Source organism: Xenopus tropicalis, chromosome 2 (assembly GCF_000004195.4).
Source record: "Xenopus tropicalis strain Nigerian chromosome 2, UCB_Xtro_10.0, whole genome shotgun sequence".
NCBI classification, from domain to species: Eukaryota; Metazoa; Chordata; class Amphibia; order Anura; family Pipidae; genus Xenopus; species Xenopus tropicalis.
The window spans coordinates 168,273,242-168,293,784 of NC_030678.2; the positions used below are offsets into that span (position 1 = coordinate 168,273,242).

At 43.8% G+C, this 20,543-nt stretch overlaps 1 protein-coding gene across 1 annotated transcript in view; it reads right to left on the reverse strand.

The window, feature by feature from the left end:
- Positions 1-20,543, reverse strand: part of tmem135 (transmembrane protein 135) — a 219,725-nt gene that overhangs the window by 110,643 nt on the left and 88,539 nt on the right. The gene's annotated exons all lie outside the window — the stretch shown is intronic.

The following is a 20,543-nucleotide window of genomic DNA, read 5'->3' on the forward strand; positions in this document are numbered from 1 at the left end:
CTACTCAGAGCCTTTCATTTTTCTTTTATTAAGGAAATGGTGGACATCAAGACTGGATCAGGCGACTGTTCCTCAAATCTGTGCCAATTACCTGGGCCGGGAGTGATTCTAGGTCGTCTGCCCACTGATGTGGGAACTGCTTGGGGTACAAAACATTCTGAGTAGCCCCAATATACCAGTGCCCTATACCAAGTATAGGTATGTGATCCCTTATCTGGAAACCCATTATTCAGAAAGCTCTGAATTACAGGAGAGCCTTCTTCTGACTCCATTATAATCAAATAATACACATTTTTGAAACTGATTTGCTTTTTCTCTGTAATAATAAAACAGTACCTGTACTTGATCCCAACTAAGATATAATTACCCCTTATTGGGGCAGAACAGCCCTATTGGGTTTATTTAATGGTTAAATGATTCCCTTTTCTCTGTAATAATAAAACAGTACCTGTACTTGATCCCAACTAAGATATAATTACCCCTTATTGGGGGCAGAACAGCCCTATTGGGTTTATTTAATGGTTAAATGATTCCCTTTTCTCTGTAATAATAAAACAGTACCTGTACTTGATCCCAACTAAGATATAATTACCCCTTATTGGGGGCAGAACAGCCCTATTGGGTTTATTTAATGGTTAAATGATTCCCTTTTCTCTGTAATAATAAAACAGTACCTGTACTTGATCCCAACTAAGATATAATTACCCCTTATTGGGGGCAGAACAGCCCTATTGGGTTTATTTAATGGTTAAATGATTCCCTTTTCTCTGTAATAATAAAACAGTACCTGTACTTGATCCCAACTAAGATATAATTACCCCTTATTGGGGCAGAACAGCCCTATTGGGTTTATTTAATGGTTAAATGATTCCCTTTTCTCTGTAATAATAAAACAGTACCTGTACTTGATCCCAACTAAGATATAATTACCCCTTATTGGGGCAGAACAGCCCTTTTGGGTTTAATTAATGTTTAAATTATTTCTTTTATCTCTGTAATAATAAAACAGTGCCTTGTACATGATGGGAAAACAATCCTATTGGATTTAATGTTTTAGTAGACAAGGCACAGTGATCCAAATTACAGAAAGATCCATATTCTAGAAAACCCCAGTTCCCGCACATTCTGGATAATAGGTCCCATACGTATAGTTACTACTAAAGTAGAAGTTAATGCTGTGCAGGTAAGCGACTAATTACTAGAGACTAATTATTGCCCTTCCCCATACTGACACCATGTTAATTACACTTAATGAGCAGGCATAGCATGCCTAGCCGTTCTGTTGACGCGGGCGAGACAGCCATGCAATCCCGACATATACGCGCCAATACGCGCTTTTATGGCCACGGAATAATGTAGCATTTTTCCATTCGCAGTGGAAGCGCAGTAAAGCAGAAGGAGAGAGAAATGAGAAATCCGGCACTTTCTGGCCTAGGAAAGATTATGCTAAAGTGCAGGCGGATTTTCCCTTCACCTTCCCAGCAGCCCGGCTGCCTTTTATCAAGCTGACATTTACAAGCTGCGAGAGGAGTTGCCCTCCCCCATTTTTTGCCCCTCGCTAGAGGCGCAGGGATCAAGTCACGGGCTGGATTCAGGAGCTCCCACCGAATGCCAACGACATGACCCACAGCTGGGCCTGGCACTGCCACCTCGCCCTTTGCTTATTTGTAAGAGCAAGAAACTGTTAAGGTTGCTGCAATCTTGCCAGGGTTCCTGAACAGAGCTGCCATACTGCTTCCCACTAAAATAATCCACAGTTAATGTCCAGACATAATTGGGGCTCATTTATAAACGCTGGGCAAATTTGCACCTGGGCAGTTACCCATGGGATCGACACACAATACACTGTAGATACAGAATATAAATGCCACAATATAAGGCTGATAAGTAGTAATGAGTGAATCTGTCCCGTTTTGCGAAAAATTCATGAAACTGTGAAAAAAAAAACACTTTTTTGGACAGGCATGACTTTTTTGACGCACTGCAAATTTTTGTAGCCGTTTTGAGAATAAAAATCTGCCAATGGCGAAACGCGGATATTCGCTGCGAATTCATGCGTGGCAAAATTTTACTCATCACTACTGATAAGTAAATAATGCAGATTATTTATATTTATATACATGGCAACTCCAAAATCAGTGGAATTAGTATCAGAAACTAATAATCAGACAAACCTAAGACATTGAAGTTGCCCTCTCCCATCTATGACAGACAAACCTCATTTTCTGCTTGATAATTTGCTACGACCCCTAAACTCAGCTTCTCAACAGCTGCTCACAGCCCACTGAGCATGTGCAGTGCCACTGACACTTCCTACCGATTCTAGTATGGTGACCCCCATAACAACTTTTAAGGCCTGAATCATTACTACTACAGAGATGCTGAACCTTTAGGCTGGTTTAATAAATGAAATATATAAATTATAAGGAATTCTGGGAACTAATCCCACAGAGTGTTTTAGCAGAGGCAATTCTCAGTACTGTCTATGGCAAGAGATTTTAGTAGCTACTACTGGTAGCTCTGTGTGTCTTCACCCTTAAACTCACCCACTGGGTTTTTAATGGTGAAGACACACAGAGCTACTTGTAGAAGCTACTTTTTTACGGCTACTGAACTCCAGAAAATACCCTGCCATAGACAATACAGTAAATGATCAGCATTGTCTATTTTAGTAGCCGTGACAAGTAGCTGCTACTAGTAGCTCTGTGTGTCTTCACCCTAAAGAAGAAGCCAGGATAACAGATTACATTTTCAACTACAAACCAGTTTAACCCTTCTTGGGGCTCTTTAGGGCAGGCTTTCGATCAGCTTAGGTAGAGCCAGGGGTGTGGGTCCAAAAATAAATGAAAAAGATTGAGGAGACTGCCTCATTCATTTGAAAATAAAAACAAAGAATATATAGATTATGCCATTTCTAGCCTTTTGAATTTTTACGGTTTAGTTTTCCTTTAATGTGGAAATGTTGGCACCAACTCAGATTTTCTTAATTAAGACAAATTCTCGTTATGGCATCTATAAATTCTTAGGATATTAACATGCAAGTGTATGGAACAGTAATGAGCAGTTAAGATCGTATAAAATAGTTGTAATGTCATAATGTTCCCCCCAAGAAATCACTTAAATGGAACACTTCTCTTTCCACCATAATAAATGAAAACAGGGGGCCGGGGGGAAGGTATAAGTAATGTTAGAATAGTTCTGACCGACTATAAAACTTACCACTAGGTCTGGACTGGGGTTCAAAATTGGCCTTGGCATATAAACAGAGGCTCAAAAAGTAGCCCAGAATATAGTGACTGTCTATGGCATCTCACAGAAGCCCCCCTGGCATATGTCAGAATCCACAGATTGCCAGTCAAGGCCTGAATGCCACCATTGTTATTCTCAGCCTGTACAAAGAGAAACATAAAACTATGGCACATAGGGATTCCCCTGTACTAAGCACAATTCAGCAGGAACAGCCCCCTAAGTTTGCTCATAGCCTGTACAGAGAGATACCATAAAACTATGGCAGCATAGGGATTCCCCTGTACTAAGCACAATTCAGCAGGAACAGCCCCCTAAGTTTGCTCATAGCCTGTACAGTGAGATACCATAAAACTATGGCACATAGGGATTCCCCTGTACTAAGCACAATTCAGCAGGAACAGCCCCCTTAGTTTGCTCATAGCCTGTGCAGAAAGATACCATAAAACAATGGCAGCATAGGGATTCCCCTGTACTAAGCACAATTCAGCAGGAACAGCCCCCTAAGTTTGGTCATAGCCTGTACAGAGATATACCATAAAACTATGGCACATAGGCCTTCTATTTACTATGCATATAGTGTAATACAGCTGCAAAACTCAGGAAATATGGGCATAGTGTCTGATTTCAAGCAAAATTTCTTAATTTTTTAAGACAGAGTCTTGTGGGTGATGTTAACTTAAGTGCATAAATCCATGTTGATAGCAAAACAACCCCCCCTCCATCTGTAACCCCCAAGTCTCAAGCAATCTGGATAATAAATCCTCTGCAGTCAACACAGCAGTGCCGAGCATTCATAAGCTATTCCATCCGGCAGTGCTGCTTATAGAATGTGTACACAAGCACATACCTACTGCAGCGTAATGGATAAACTTGCTATGCACATTCTAAATATTTGGCCCAATCTGTTAAACTTATGCAGGTTTAGTTATTTGCTTACAGAGCGCCTAATTGGGGGACATGTATTTCAGTGAATGATGGTGCAGAAAAGTGTAACGTAAGCAATTCTTCTTTATATATATATATAAATATATTTATATATAAATATATATAAACTAAGCTTGTGCATTCAGTGTGTCTGTGTTGGCTTCAGAAGAAATAGAGGTATGTGATATGAAAGGGCAGTGTCAGACTGGGGCGTTACCCAAGAGCCCACCAATCCACTACTTAGGGCAACCACCATAAAGCATTACCCCAGACCCAGGCATCAGGCAACTGCCAGCCCAGTTGGACCTAGTTTAAGAGGCAGTTCACCATGTAAGTGGTTTGAGTATGAAAAATATGGCGGTATTCTAGAACCTTAAGCTCCTACCCAAATACTCATAGTTCCTACTTTTGTGGCCCTACAGTGTGTGGGCATTTTTAAAGTACCAATGGGACCGTGTTAGTCCTGGCTAGCCGGTGGAAAAGTCAGTGGGAAAAACACGTATATAATTTATTTCTGTTCTTCCTGTAGGGTACCCCTTGGCAACTCGTTTGGTGCATGGTTGGTAAAAATCATAGTTGGTATCAATATTATTGACTGGTAAGAAAATTGCAATTATTTCCTTCTTCTTCCAGTAATTGAAGATTAAACACGAGTTAGGCGTGAAATGCGTGAGGCTACCTTTTTGGGGTCAAATTTATCAGTTTCTAATGTTAGATTAAATATAATTATTTCTTTCAGATTTTAGTTTTGGATTTCGCACCACAAAATATATATATATACTCGAGTATAAGCCTAGTTTTTCAGCACCCAAAATGTGCTGAAAAAGTCACCCTCGGCTTATACTGGGGTCCCTCCAGACTAGCGCCCTGTCTCCTTTGTGTGCAAATTAGGCCACCTGCAACCAGACCCTCCAGTGCCCTGGCCTAGGCTCCCACTAGCAATACTTATTCCCCCTTACATCTCCTCCGGGCCTGGGTCTGCTGCCAGTTTGCCAATGTGCAATGAGTGTAGGGTAGCACTCATATTGTTTTTGTTGACCCTCTTCTCCACTTACAGAGCTAGTTTACTGTTTTTCTTTGAATTAAATATTTAAAAACATATACCCCACTGATGCCTCAATTGATGTAATTTTATTGGTATTTATTTTGATTACTGAAACTTAGCAGTAGCAGCTGCTTCCCACCCTAGGCTTATACTCGAGTCAATACGTTTTTCCAGTTTTCTTAGGTAAAATTAGGTACCTCGGCTTATATTCGTATCGGCTTATACTCGAGTATATACGGTACATGTTATAAGAGCAAAACAAAGCAGCATTGGATGATCCATTCTCTCCTACAGGTTTAGTATATTTGGCTGCACACTGAATCCATACAGTACACAGAATAAGGGGCACTCGGTGGGTTTTGTTAAATATTACAAGTGATTCTGCTGATACCAAAGGTCATGGGACAGAAAGACTGACACCCACATTAACACTTATACTGCCTATTATGCGGCCACACACAGGCACATACAAACAAACACCTACGCATGTATATGTATACACAAACAAACACTCAATTACATATATACAGTACGTACATACACAAACATTATATATATAAATGAGTGACAGCACTCAGAGGTATTTTTACACAAAGTAATATGTAATGTATACATTACAATATGTTCAATATGTATAAGTATAACGTGAAAAATTGAGACTTATTTAGTCCAACGTTTCAGTTCCTAACGGGAACTTTCATCAGGGACACAAACACACAGGGGCCCATTTATCAAAGTACGATTGCTTTCGAATACAAAAAAAAATCATATTTTTTCCAACTTTTCGTACTGTACGTATTTCCGCCGATTTTTTCTATAATATGCGCAACTACTGTGCATCAAAATGTACGCGACAAAATTGTAATTGTCGCAACGAGTGCGAACGTTTCGGATTCATTTAAGCTTCGGTATAGTGACTTTCCCTGGGCCGGGATGGAGCTGCAGAGTGCCATTGAGCCCTATGGGAGACTTTCCTTGGGCCGGGTTGGAGCTGCAGAGTGCCATTGAGCCCTATGGGAGGCTTTCCTTGGGCCGGGTTGGAGCTGCAGAGTGCCATTGAGCCCTATGGGAGACTTTCCTTGGGCCGGGTTGGAGCTGCAGAGTGCCATTGAGCCCTATGGGAGGCTTTCCTTGGGCCGGGTTGGAGCTGCAGAGTGCCATTGAGCCCTATGGGAGGCTTTCCTTGGGCCGGGTTGGAGCTGCAGAGTGCCATTGAGCCCTATGGGAGACTTTCCTTGGGCCGGGTTGGAGCTGCAGAGTGCCATTGAGCCCTATGGGAGACTTTCCCTGGGCCGGGTTGGAGCTGCAGAGTGCCATTGAGCCCTATGGGAGACTTTCCCTGGGCCGGGTTGGAGCTGCAGAGTACCATTGAGCCCTATGGGAGACTTTTCCTGGGCCGGGTTGGAGCTGCAGAGTGCCATTGAGCCCTATGGGAGACTTTTCCTGGGCCGGGTTGGAGCTGCAGAGTGCCATTGAGCCCTATGGGAGACTTTCCTTGGGCCGGGTTGGAGCTGCAGAGTGCCATTGAGCCCTATGGGAGACTTTCCTTGGGCCGGGTTGGAGCTGCAGAGTGCCATTGAGCCCTATGGGAGACTTTCCTTGGGCCGGGTTGGAGCTGCAGAGTGCCATTGAGCCCTATGGGAGACTTTCCTTGGGCCGGGTTTGAGCTGCAGAGTGCCATTGAGCCCTATGGGAGACTTTCCCTGGGCCGGGATGGAGCTGCAGAGTGCCATTGAGCCCTATGGGAGACTTTCCTTGGGCCGGGTTGGAGCTGCAGAGTGCCATTGAGCCCTATGGGAGGCTTTCCTTGGGCCGGGTTGGAGCTGCAGAGTGCCATTGAGCCCTATGGGAGGCTTTCCTTGGGCCGGGTTGGAGCTGCAGAGTGCCATTGAGCCCTATGGGAGACTTTCCTTGGGCCGGGTTGGAGCTGCAGAGTGCCATTGAGCCCTATGGGAGGCTTTCTTTGGGCCGGGTTGGAGCTGCAGAGTGCCATTGAGCCCTATGGGAGACTTTCCTTGGGCCGGGTTGGAGCTGCAGAGTGCCATTGAGCCCTATGGGAGACTTTCCTTGGGCCGGGTTGGAGCTGCAGAGTGCCATTGAGCCCTATGGGAGACTTTCCTTGGGCCGGGTTGGAGCTGCAGAGTGCCATTGAGCCCTATGGGAGACTTTCCTTGGGCCGGGTTGGAGCTGCAGAGTGCCATTGAGCCCTATGGGAGACTTTCCTTGGGCCGGGTTGGAGCTGCAGAGTGCCATTGAGCCCTATGGGAGACTTTCCTTGGGCCGGGTTGGAGCTGCAGAGTGCCATTGAGCCCTATGGGAGACTTTCCTTGGGCCGGGTTGGAGCTGCAGAGTGCCATTGAGCCCTATGGGAGACTTTCCTTGGGCCGGGTTGGAGCTGCAGAGTGCCATTGAGCCCTATGAGAGACTTTCCTTGGGCCGGGTTGGAGCTGCAGAGTGCCATTGAGCCCTATGGGAGACTTTCCTTGGGCCGGGTTGGAGCTGCAGAGTGCCATTGAGCCCTATGGGAGACTTTCCTTGGGCCGGGTTGGAGCTGCAGAGTGCCATTGAGCCCTATGGGAGACTTCCCTTGGGCCGGGTTGGAGCTGCAGAGTTACATTGAGCCCTATGGGAGGCTTCCAAAATCATGCACAGAAGGTTCAAAGTCAGAAAGGTTTTCTCGCCATTTACAATCATTCATATATGAAAATTTTGTGACTTTTTAGATTGCCAATACGATATTATCGTGACTAATACGATTTTTTTGTAAGCATTTTCGTGACATTTCCGATCATCAGAAATTATTGTATCTATTCCGAATTTTACCCATTTCAGGATTCATACTTTGATTAATCTGCCCCCGAGTGTACACAAACGCTTATCTATAACTGAATTGGTGCCAATGTTATTGCTAGGTAACCAATGCACACAAGAAAAATTGGAAAAAGCAACCTAATGTAATGAAATAAACAAACCAACAGAAATGATATACATAGAATTTAACAAGCGTATATGACAGAATCATCATTCGGACATAGTGCTACCTCTCCCGGCGCCCCAACCACCTTGAAAGGAGATAAGTAAGCGGATTACCCCTTCAGTCTTGAACTAAATAAACCTCAATTACTCTGTGTGAAAATTCCTGTGAGTGCTGTCACTTTTTGTAAAGACACCTACTATGAAATTGCACTGGCCATAACTCCCAACATTTGAAAAGTATAAGGAGGGACAGGAATATCTGCTGCGCGTAGCGCGGCAAAAATGTTCAGGCCATGCCCACTTTGTGGCCACGCCCCCAAAACAGGCCCATTTTAAAAAACCACACCAATACTATGGGCTGCTCCCCACTGCAGCATCCTCCAGCTCCCCTCTTAGCATCCTCCAGCTCCCCCCTTAGCATCCTCCAGCTCCCCCCTTAGCATCCTCCAGCTCCCCCCTTAGCATCCTCCAGCTCCCCCCTTAGCATTCCCCAGTTGAGGAATGTTGTCTGAGCTAAAAAACCAACCAGTTGGCTATATGGCTTGTGTCTCATCAAGAGGCGCTTTCATAAGCCCCCTGTGATTAGTAACCTGGACTGGGGCTGTAGTCTTAGTCACATGCTCTGAGGAGATGCATCAAGGCAAGTAATACAGGTGAGCTATGATAAGAATTGCCCTTAAAAAGAAAACTACAGCCCTGACAAAAGTCTCTAGAAAAGTATATTGCATAAAGCAGTTCATATGTAAAACCCTGCTTCGTCTTAATAAACTATTTTCATAAAAATAAACTTTTTTATTAGTATGTGCCATTGGGTAACACACAAACAAGCCAAGGCACACATACATACTAGGCCCCATCAGCCAATGAATGGGCAGAGTTCTGCCTTTTGCTCCCACACTACTTCCTGTTACAGTTAGAGCTGCATCACTTCCTGTCAGCTGATCTCTGAGGGAGCACACAGCCCATCACTAAATGGCGGCTCAAGGGAAAGGATGTAAAAGGGCAATATTTACTGATATATATATTCCAGTTTGGGGAGATTCTTTAATAGGCCACTTAATATGATATAAACTGTCTGTTGGTTACGTACTCATCCATATAAGGGGCCATTTGTGTCTGCAACTGCTGTGTGCAAAGTGCAATTCTGGTCTTTACCCACAATGCATCCTTTCCCCCCATAATTTCACAGTAATTGTGGCCACACGCTGACGATGGGCCTGACACAAATGTTTTCGAGGAATGAAAATGAGCTCAGTTGCACATGTGCGAAACAGACACTTGCAATGGTCAGTGTTGGGTGTTGCCATTCTAGCGCTCCAGTGCCATCATGTTCCCCTATCAGAAGAATCTCTCTTGCGGGTGTAGATGTATACAAAGGGTTAAGGCGAAAAGATTTTTATATCTATAAAAAATATATATATATTACTTAGGGTTAGAAAAACTCTTGTGAATTCCCAGAATCGCCAAATCCAGCATGCCAGGAGAAATACCTGTAACCCATCGGAGCAGCGCCAGGCTCTCCAACAAAAACACCGGGTTTGTTTGCTTTGCACAGAGGATCGGAAGAAAATCAGAGACAAACAAGGGATCCCATCCATCATCATTGTCTGACAAACTGTGTGGTGCCTGCTTCTCATTAGGCTAAAAGGTACCGGGATTCCGGAGGAGTTAATCATCTGGAAATCATCCTTCAACCTAGGGGCTGATGATGCATTGCAGGGGAGAAATTAAGCAGGGAAAGTAACCAGAGAAAGGAAAAGTAAAGGGGAGGAATCCTCATGGCGGGATTAATAAAACATCTCTTAATGTCCTATTATGGCAAATAACATTTCTTGTAATAATAACAATAATAATGTGTAAATTACATAGCAGTTTCATCCCACGGGACTCTCAGCTATGCAGAACACTCAAGGCAGCCATCTTTTGACACATGTAAGCCGCCCACACATAGTAATATATGGTCCCTTCACAGCTGTCTATGGGGTGGTCTGAACAGGCAAATGCTCTTACATTCACAGCAGCAGTTATGGGTAGAAAAAGGGAGAAAAGCTCAAAATATACCATGTGATTGTGCCCAAAGTGCCTGTAGTAGTGAATAATAGCCTCTGGGAAGGGACTGGGGCTGTGGGATAGCAGGTATAGTAGGGAGAGATGGTGCCTATAGTAGCAGTGGGGGGATAATAGCCTCTGGGAAGGGACTGTGGCTGTGGGATAGCAGGTATAGTAGGGAGAGATGGTGCCTATAGTAGCAGTGGGGGGATAATAGCCTCTGGGAAGGGACTGGGGCTGTGGGATAGCAGGTATAGTAGGGAGAGATGGTGCCTATAGTAGCAGTGGGATAATAGCCTCTGAGAAGGGACTGGGGCTGTGGGATAGCAGGTATAGTAGGGAGAGATGGTGCCTATAGTAGCAGTGGGGGGATAATAGCCTCTGGGAAGGGACTGGGGCTGTGGGATAGCAGGTATAGTAGGGAGAGATGGTGCCTATAGTAGCAGTGGGGGATAATAGCCTCTGGGAAGGGACTGGGGCTGTGGGATAGCAGGTATAGTAGGGAGAGATGGTGCCTATTGTAGCAGTGGGGGGATAATAGCCTCTGGGAAGGGACTGGGGCTGTGGGATAGCAGGTATAGTAGGGAGAGATGGTGCCTATAGTAGCAGTGGGGGGATAATAGCCTCTGGGTAGGGACTGGGGCTGTGGGATAGCAGGTATAGTAGGGAGAGATGGTGCCTATAGTAGCAGTGGGGGGATAATAGCCTCTGGGAAGGGACTGGGGCTGTGGGATAGCAGGTATAGTAGGGAGAGATGGTGCCTATAGTAGCAGTGGGGGGATAATAGCCTCTGGGAAGGGACTGGGGCTGTGGGATAGCAGGTATAGTAGGGAGAGATGGTGCCTATAGTAGCAGTGGGGGGATAATAGCCTCTGGGAAGGGACAGTGGCTGTGGGATAGCAGGTATAGTAGGGAGAGATGGTACCTATAGTAGCAGTGGGATAATAGCCTCTGGGAAGGGACAGTGGCTGTGGGATAGTTGGTATAGTAGGGAGAAGAGGGAACTATAGTAAAAAGTAATAAGATCAACACTTTATGCCACTGATGACCGGCCTATAGATCTTGTCTGATCAAATATCATTCAACTGTAGGCTGGGTGGTTGCTGCTGTCAACACCAACTAAAGGGCCATATGTTAAAAAATTCCCCTCAAAGTCTGTTTTGCTCCTAAAGATGGCAAGAACCATAGGAAACAGCTGTAGAAGTGATGGGAAGTAACTGATATAGAGATGATCATACAGCGAGCCCAGCTCATACCCGAAGACACATAGAACCAAAACTCAGCAGCCTCTATAACCAGCCTCAGGGCGGCATTTCTGCAGGACCCATTCAGTTAGATGAATTCTTCTAACTCCATGATACCTGTTGGCCCATACTTTGTGAGAATCGGTGCTTGTTTACTTTGGTCTAGCCCAGAAGAAAGTATTTCTCTATTTAACCCTGAACAAACAGCCCAGGAATTCAGGAGATCTCACGGAGTGAGCCATTAAGCTTTCCAATTCCAATGTAGGAATTTCCTTTTTAATATATACAAAAGTAGGGATTTTAGAGTTAGTCACGGGCCCTTTTCAGGGTCACATGGTGCATTTCATCGGAAATTCGGATTCGCTGTCACTCAAGGCTGTGGGAGCAAAACCCCTGGCTGCCATCAGAGGTTCTGGCTCTTTGGACTTTTCATTTGTTAAAAAAACGTGAGAGATTTCATGAACATATTTAGGGATTTTTACATGAAATAAAGGGGGGTGGGTAGGGTGCTGAGAAACAGCTGTTTGGAAGGAAACTTGGCAAGAGCAGCAGAATAATATAGGGAACAGACTTGCTTCGTTATCAGCTCGGAGATCTCCATTGTGGTGCAATGTGATATACAAACTGTTAATTTAGAATATTAAAAAAAGACATATAATATATATGCACTGACAGGCAGATCCAATTCAATCACTTTTATAGGAAACACAGCATCTTCGTTGGGGAGCACCCACTGGAGAACATGGGGGTTGTTTCAGTTAGGGGGCAGTTATCGTTCAATTGCCCCTTTTCATGCCCATATTTATTCAATTATCTTGTGCAGAATGTAGGTGAGATACTGAGGATTCTGTCTGTCAGGCATGAATATGAAATACATTCAATAAAAATAATTTGCTTTTCTCCACACATTTTGGGTGGTTATTGCAGAATTCTGAACATCTGGATGGGGTAGAATAATAGCCAATTGGGCTGAGATTGGGACTGATTGATAAAAAGTGTAAGTACTATAACATTCTCTGAAGAAGGAACCAATAATGGCCAATCAGCAAGAAGCCCCTGCTGGTCTACTGCTGCTAATGCCTATAATGAAAGCAATAATTTCATTGGATGATATAGGTTACTTCAGTGGGATCTTCCCTATTTTAATAAATACTCCAATAGTAACCTTCAATTGTTTAGCAGATGTCGTATATTGTACTTGGTTTCAGCTGTCTCTGTGGCTGGTGGGGCTTTTAAGGTATGGGATTCATTATCCGGAAACCCATTATCCAGAAAGCTATGGGAAGACTCCCATAGACTCCATTGTAATCTAATAATTCAAAATTTTAAAAATCATTTCCACTTTTCTCTAATAATAAAACTTGATCCCAATTTAGATATAATTAATCCTTATTTAGTAGAACAATCCTGTTGGGTTTATTTAATGGATAAATGTCTCATTAACAGAAAATGTTTGGGTAATAGTGACTCGGAACTGCATGAATCTAGGGCTTTTCGGATAGATCCATTGGTTCTCCACATGGCACTGTAGGCATATTGTCCCCCCATGTTGGTGGCCCAATTGCACCCATCTGTTAATCTGGCCTTGGGGATGAACACCGAGTATCCTTTCCGTTATCCAATAAGAGAGAGAACAGATGAGTAGAGCGGGGCCTGATGATGTACAAGAGTCTGGGCCTGAGTAAATATAAGTAGGTGCATTGAATAAAGACCCCTGTGTCAGTTTATTGCCCCTCACACAAGAATAGGGGGATTGTTTTTAATATCAGCCCCCGTGGTCCAAGCAGTCACAATGCGGCTTTACATAGAATTCCTTTCATTCTAGTGAGGTCACTGACTCCCTATGATGATGCACTTTCGGAAAACCCATAAACTGTATACAGGTATCGGACCCCTTATCCGGAAACCCATTATCCAGAAAGCTCCGAATTACGGAATGCCCCCTCTCCCGTAGACTCCATTTTAATCAAATAATTCAGAATTTTAAAACTGATTTCCTTTTTCTATGTAGAAATAAAACAGAACCTTGTAATTGATTCCAACTAAGATATAAATAATCCTTATTGGATGCAAAACAATCCTATTGGGTTTAATTAATGTTTTATTGATTTTTTAGTAGACTTAAGGTATTGAGATCCAAATTACGGAAAGACCCCTTATCCGGAATACCCTTGGTCCCGAGCATTCTGGATAATGGGTCCTATACCTGTATTACGCTGATCATGGGGGCAAGGGCTGCCCCACAATATGGCTCTGTTTAGCTCTTTCTATATACAAATCACATGGCTCTGTGGCCAATTTACAGCACATCATTACATCCCCTATAATAAATTGTAGAGGAATGTGATAATTGAAGCCAAGATGATTGTACATAACATTATGCATTACTGCACATATGGCTGCTTATCTGTTTATTTTTAGGGGGTGTTACACCCTCACATTCTCCTGCAGGATTCATATGAGTACAGAGTAATACTTATACTAGAATGGGTTCATAGTATCTTTCTGTACAGGCTATGAGCAAACTTAGGGGGCTGTTCCTGCTGAATTGTGCTTAGTACAGGGGAATCCCTAAGCTGCCATAATTTTATGGTATCTCTCTGTACAGGCTATGAACAAACTTAGGGGGCTGTTCCTGCTGAATTGTGCTTAGTACAGGGGAATCCCTATGTGCCATAGTTTTATGATATCTCTCTGTACAGGCTATGGGCAAACTTAGGGGGCTGTTCCTGCTGAATTGTGCTTAGTACAGGGGAATCTGTATGTGCCATAGTTTTATGGTATCTCACTGTACAGGTTATGAGCAAACTTAGGGGGCTGTTCCTGCTGAATTGTGCTTAGTACAGGGGAATCCCTATGTGCCATAGTTTTATGGTATCTCTCTGTACAGGCTATGGGCAAACTTAGGGGGCTGTTCCTGCAGGATTGTGCTTAGTACAGGGGAATCCCTATGCTGCCATAGTTTTATGGTATCTCTCTGTACAGGCTATGAGCAAACTTAGGGGGCTGTTCCTGCTGAATTGTGCTTAGTACAGGGGAATCCCTATGCTGCCATAGTTTTATGGTATCTCTCTGTACAGGCTATGAGCAAACTTAGGGGGCTGTTCCTGCTGAATTGTGCTTAGTACAGGGGAATCCCTATGCTGCCATAGTTTTATGGTATCTCTCTGTACAGGCTATGAGCAAACTGACATGCCAATGGAATCAAATGAATTAATGCCCCCCATGATGAATGAGGTTTCTTTGGGGTTCAACTTTTTAAACTCAGCCATGTCAGGCCACAGACTAAACAAGCAGGGGGAGGGGGCATCAGTAAAGTCTAGCTTCACAGGATTCAGTTGGTAAATCTGCCATGGAAATTATTTAGAGACCTCTAAGAATCCACCAAGGCTCAAAGCCATTTGACTTAATCTGATCATATTAGCTGCCTTGTTACAGCCATTAGCGGAAAGGGCATTTTACATTTCTGCCTGAATAATGGTGCCTATATGCAGAACCATATACCCTGTAATCGCTTGTTCTTGTAACAGATAATGTTTTAGTCATTTTTAAACATTGTATTGTGCCTGGAAAATGCAGATGATGGGCCTGGTGATCAGATGTTATAGGAGAAGGTCGGCTTACGCTTGGGGTGAAGACACATGGGGCTACTTAGTAGCAGTTACATGTTGTGGCTACTAAAATAGACAATGCTCATCATTTACTGATAATTGTCTCTACGTGTGTTTTAGCAGAGGCAATTCTCAGTATTGTCTATGGCAGGGGATTTTCTGGCGTTTGGTAGCCATGAAGTAGCTGCTACTAGTAGCTCTGTGTGTCTTCACCCTTAACAGGCATTGCCAGCCTGCAGTACAGTATATATTAAAGGAGATCCCCATCCTAAAATTGGGGGAGTGTTGGAATGGGTTACAGGGCTCTTTTACTAAGGGGGATCACACAATGCACCTTGCTACTCCCTGAAAGAAGCACAAAGAGTTGCGCCTATGACAGCTTGGGTCCCTTGCCATTCATATCATTCATTATCTACTTATGGAAACTTAAATAAAGGCAAACTAAGAAAGTCTGTAGCTAGAAACAAAGGCACGAGCCTTTCGACAAGTCCTAAGGCTAAAGACAAAGACAAAGGTTAAAGTGCCATGGTGCTGGCCTAGCTAAAAAAAAAAGTGAAGAGCCCGTTTCCTGGCCTGGCCAAGGTCAAAGGCCACACACAATGGCTAGACAGAAAAGTGAAAGCCAAAGGCCACTTGGCAGATGCTAAACCGATGGAGGTCAAACATCCTATGATATTGCCTAGAGGAAAACATGGGTCATCCATAGTGTTCTAAAGGAAGTCGGAGGACAAAGAACCCATATAATTGTTATAGGGATAAAGGCTACACAGATGGGTTATATGTAGCACCCAGACATTAGGGACACCATTTTTTACGGATACAGATATTTTGAGGATTTAGTCCCTTCTGCATGTACAAAAAATGATGTGTTTGCCGGGTACTTATAGATGAATGGTATGGTCCAAGGCATTTTGCTATCTGCCATAGCCTCTCCCAACCTCTGGCCAAGACCTGTAATGCTAAGTGCATCTAGATTTAGTGCTGAAATCGTAATCATTTTGAATCCTGAACTTCAGACTCCCGCCAGAGCTAAAAGACTCAACACTGGGTGAACATGACTTGCACCATCTATAGAACCATGTACATCTTATTAACGGCTACTTCCACCTTACACCTAAGGAGCCAATGAAATCCCTTGCCGAGGGTTCGGGGAGTAATGTGGGAGACATGTTTCACGTATCAGCCGTGGTTGAGCAGAAGAAGAGCAGAGGACAGGTCATGTCCAGAGTGTTGGTGGGAATCATCTGTCCACAGAAATGCAAGAGGCTCATTCTGCTCAAAATACTTACTAAACAAGTGTTCGGATTAACAGGGGGCTTTGGGCTAATTGAGAGGTCCTGGGAAGGAGAGGAACATTAGTGGGAAGGAACACGTAAGAATTTCAAGCAGGGGTGTCAGATCCGTGGCATTCTGCCCTTTCCAAACTACAATGTAGAGATACACAGCACCTAAACTGTAATGGTTGCCCCCATTCTATCATTTATACAGGTATGGGACCTGTTATCCAGAATGCTCGGGACCTGGGGTTTTCCGGATAAGGGGTCTTTCTGTAATTTGGATCTCCGTAATTTAAGTCTGCTAAAAATAATTTAAATATTGAATAAACCCAATAGGCTTGTTTTACCTCCAATAAGAATTCATTATATCTTACTTGGGATCAAGTACAATGTATTGTTTTATTGTTACAGAGGAAAAGGAAATCATTTTCAAATATTAGAATTATTTGCTAATAATGGAGTCTATGGGAGATGGTCTTTCCGTAATTCGGAACTTTCTGGATAACGGGTTTCCGGATAAGGGATCCCATACCTGTACATCACATTTTGCTTTTGGAGTCTGAAACCTGACAGCCCAGTCACCCTATCAGCACACAGGAGGAGGGGCTTGCTGCTTGACAGCATTCAGAACAAATGGTTAATAACATGGTCAAGAATACATTTTCAAGTTTAACTGCATTTTTTTTTACATCCTAGCCAATGCTGTCCCATTTACCTCACCAGTTAATCCTTGTTCTTGTATAGTTGCCTGTTATTGAAACCAGTATGATTTCCAGGGGTATTGGAGCTCTGTTGGTCATTGTGGTTCAGGTGCTTCTGACCTTGCATATCTTTCCTTGATCACTTCCTTCAACAAAATCAAGTTCAATTTGGCTAACTAGTTGCAGAAATGCACATGATTCGGTGAAAGTAGTGTTCAGGATATGCAGCTTGTGTGCAACACTGTAGGATCCTGAATTCCCTCTATCCCAGGAGACTAAATCTATCCATGGGACATCAGCCTTAATGTTACCCAAATCATTGTTAGCACCACCCTCTTTGGATCTGTAAATATGTCTACAGATTCTATGATTGGATTCCAAATGTGCTGCCTGATTGGCTAAATATGAAGTGTCACAGTCTCGCTTATTACATTGCACTCCTACATTCATGCTGGGAGGGCAGAAAATCACTTCGATGCCAGTTCTATGCTGGGCAGGAGGGTAACTGCTGTAGCTATGGACCCATTGTTTACATTAACAGAGGGACTAGCCGGCTAACCAGGATCCCTAGAGAGGATGTGGCTAGACACACACACATGAATATTGTATTGTGGCATTTGAATCTTATTTCTGTATTGTTGGACCTTTTTTGAATGAGATTTTTTTGGGGGCAGGTGGGCAGTCTGACAAGATAGGAAATGCAAGTATCCCCACCCTCTGCAGGAAAACAATTCACTCCCTTTCCTTCCTTTATCTTTTCCTGTTTCACTCACTGACAAGGAATTCTGGAACAGGCAGATGCCTTGGGAAGCGGCCCAATCACCAGGGCTCGTTCTGACTTCAGATCCAGACTGAACGTGTTTTCGGAGCTACGCACTAACGCCGTAACTTGTTTTCCCCAGCGGGAGAGGTGCACTCCCAGAATCCATTTACCCCCTCTTGGAGCCCCATACCCTCCATGTGCTATTACCCTCGATAAGAGTTGTGTCGTCATAGAAACGAAAAGGCCAAACAGTACAGCAGTCAAATATACATTTCTGTTCCATCTGTACATCGTCATTATTTATATTGTCAGTTCTTCTTTCCATTTCCTGCTGAATTCCTTCACTTCCTGCTAAAAAATGAGTATGTGCCTACATACAGTGTCAGGGTCAGACTGGGGGGTGCAGGGCCCACCGAGGCTCCCTACCCCCCACCCCCCCGCAGGGGCCCCCCTAACACCCCACAAGGTCCCCCACCTGACATCCTCCCCTGAGCTTGCGTAAATTTAAACGGTCGGGTAGGGGGAGCGCCGGCAAAGGGTCGGGTCTGGGCCGCAGGGGCCCACTAGGGCCGGGGCCCACCAGGATTTTTCCCAATGTCCCGTCGGCCCAGTCCGACCCTGTACAGTGTTGATCTGTGCAGTTGAGCGAGTGACCAGACTACCAGCATAAGGACTGCAGTCTATTAACACCAAACACACACAGCAGCAGGACCTTTATAAACAACAACATCCCTTTAAGAGGTTCCAGCAGTAGAAATAAAGGTGAGGCTATAAGGGTGAAGAGTGTGAGAAAAGCTCACAAGATATGCAAGTAAAGACACGTTTGAGTGATAGATGGCGAGGAAGGAAGAAAATAGAAATACAGCAACCACTGAATAAATGCCACACAATTTCAGAATGGAAACGCTGCCTGAGCAACTGGGCGAATGTGGGGGCGCCCACTGGCTTGGGGGTCCAGGGCTGGTACCCCGGCAGGACAGAGATGGCATTCATGCTGGTCCTGCGGCATCATGGGGGAAAATGTTGTTTATGTGGGTTCACTGACAGTTAGGGGTGAATACACGCGGGTTCCATTTATTCTGTTCCGCCAGTTGGTTGAGTTAGCGCCTGTCATGCATGCACTCGGATCCTGCCAAGTATGTGTGTAAAAACACTCTCTGCTCTTGCGTTTCTACTCGGCTCCTTAGGGGGATCAGGGCCTTTGTTAGACAAACAACTGACTGTTCTGTATACTGGGTCCCACAAAGCACCTCCGAGCCCTGTGTGTGTGACCCTGACATACAACACCCCACAGCCATGGCGTGTGTTATACATGCACCAAAACTCTCTCCTTAACATGAGAAGTGAGAGATTTAGGGTGATTACCCATGGGGGAGTTACAGGAAAACTACACCCCCGAACGATGAAGGTCTCTTTTTGAAAAATATATTGCATAAACAGCTCATATGTAAAGCCCTGCTCCATCTAAATAAACCATTTTCATATAAATATACTTTTTAGCAGTATGTGCCATTGGGTAATCCTAAATAGGAAACTGCCATTTTAAGTACTAAGGGCCGCCCCCTGGGATCATAGGATTCACAGTGCACACAAAAAAGCCAAGGCACACATACATGCTAGGCCCCATCAGCCAATGAATGGGCAGAGTTCTGCCTTTTGCTCCCACACTACTTCCTGTTACAGTTAGAGCTGCATCACTTCCTGTCAGCTGATCTCTGAGGGGGCACACGGCCCATCACTAAATGGCGGCTCAAGGGAAAGGATATAAAAGGACAATATTTACTGATATATATATTCCAGTTTGGGGAGATTCTTTAATAGGCCACTTAATATGATATAAACTGTCTGTTGGTTACGTATTCATTCTGGGGGTATAGTTTCCCTTTAAGGTGCATTTCACCCACAAACAAAATAGCAAAATTTCATTTTAATGTCAGCTCCTCAGCTTTTCAATTGGTCTTCATTACTTATTTATTTATTTTTTTATAATTTTTTCATTATTTGCCTTCTTCTTCTAACTCTTTGCAGCTTTTTAAATGGGGGTCACTGACCCCGGCAGCCAAAACGCTATTGCTCAGTGAGGCTATAATTTTATCGTTATTATTACTTTTTATAACTTATTTTTTGATTCAGGTCCTCTCCTATACACCAGTCTCTCATTTAAACCACTCCCTTGTTACTAAGTTAACTGGTACCCTAGCAACCAGAGAGCTGCTGAAATTCCAAACTGCTGAACATAAATTGAAATAATTAAAAAACGACAAATAATAAAAAATGAAAACCAATTGCAAATTGCCTCAGAATATCCCTCTGTACATCATACATTAATTTAATTAATTGAAATCATTAATATTAACTCAAAAGTAAACAAACCCTTCAAGGGCACATACACTTGGTTCTGCCTGTCAAGGAGATGCACCATATACCAAGATGCCATGGATATCCAATAGAAGTGAACAGGAGAACTAAAGATAGGATCACACCCCAACCTGACATGTATGAGCAAGTCTGATAATCTGATTGGCTGTCACTGAGCATTTAGGGACATTGTTGCACTAACAGCTGCTATTGGATTGTTAGCTCTTTTCCAGTGGCCATTAAGAGAAATCACAGGTGACAGGTTGTCTGTAATGAGCCTTATTTATGAGTTTATGGCCCCCAGACCCGCATTGTCCTGTCAATCATCTGCAAAACATGTCAGGGT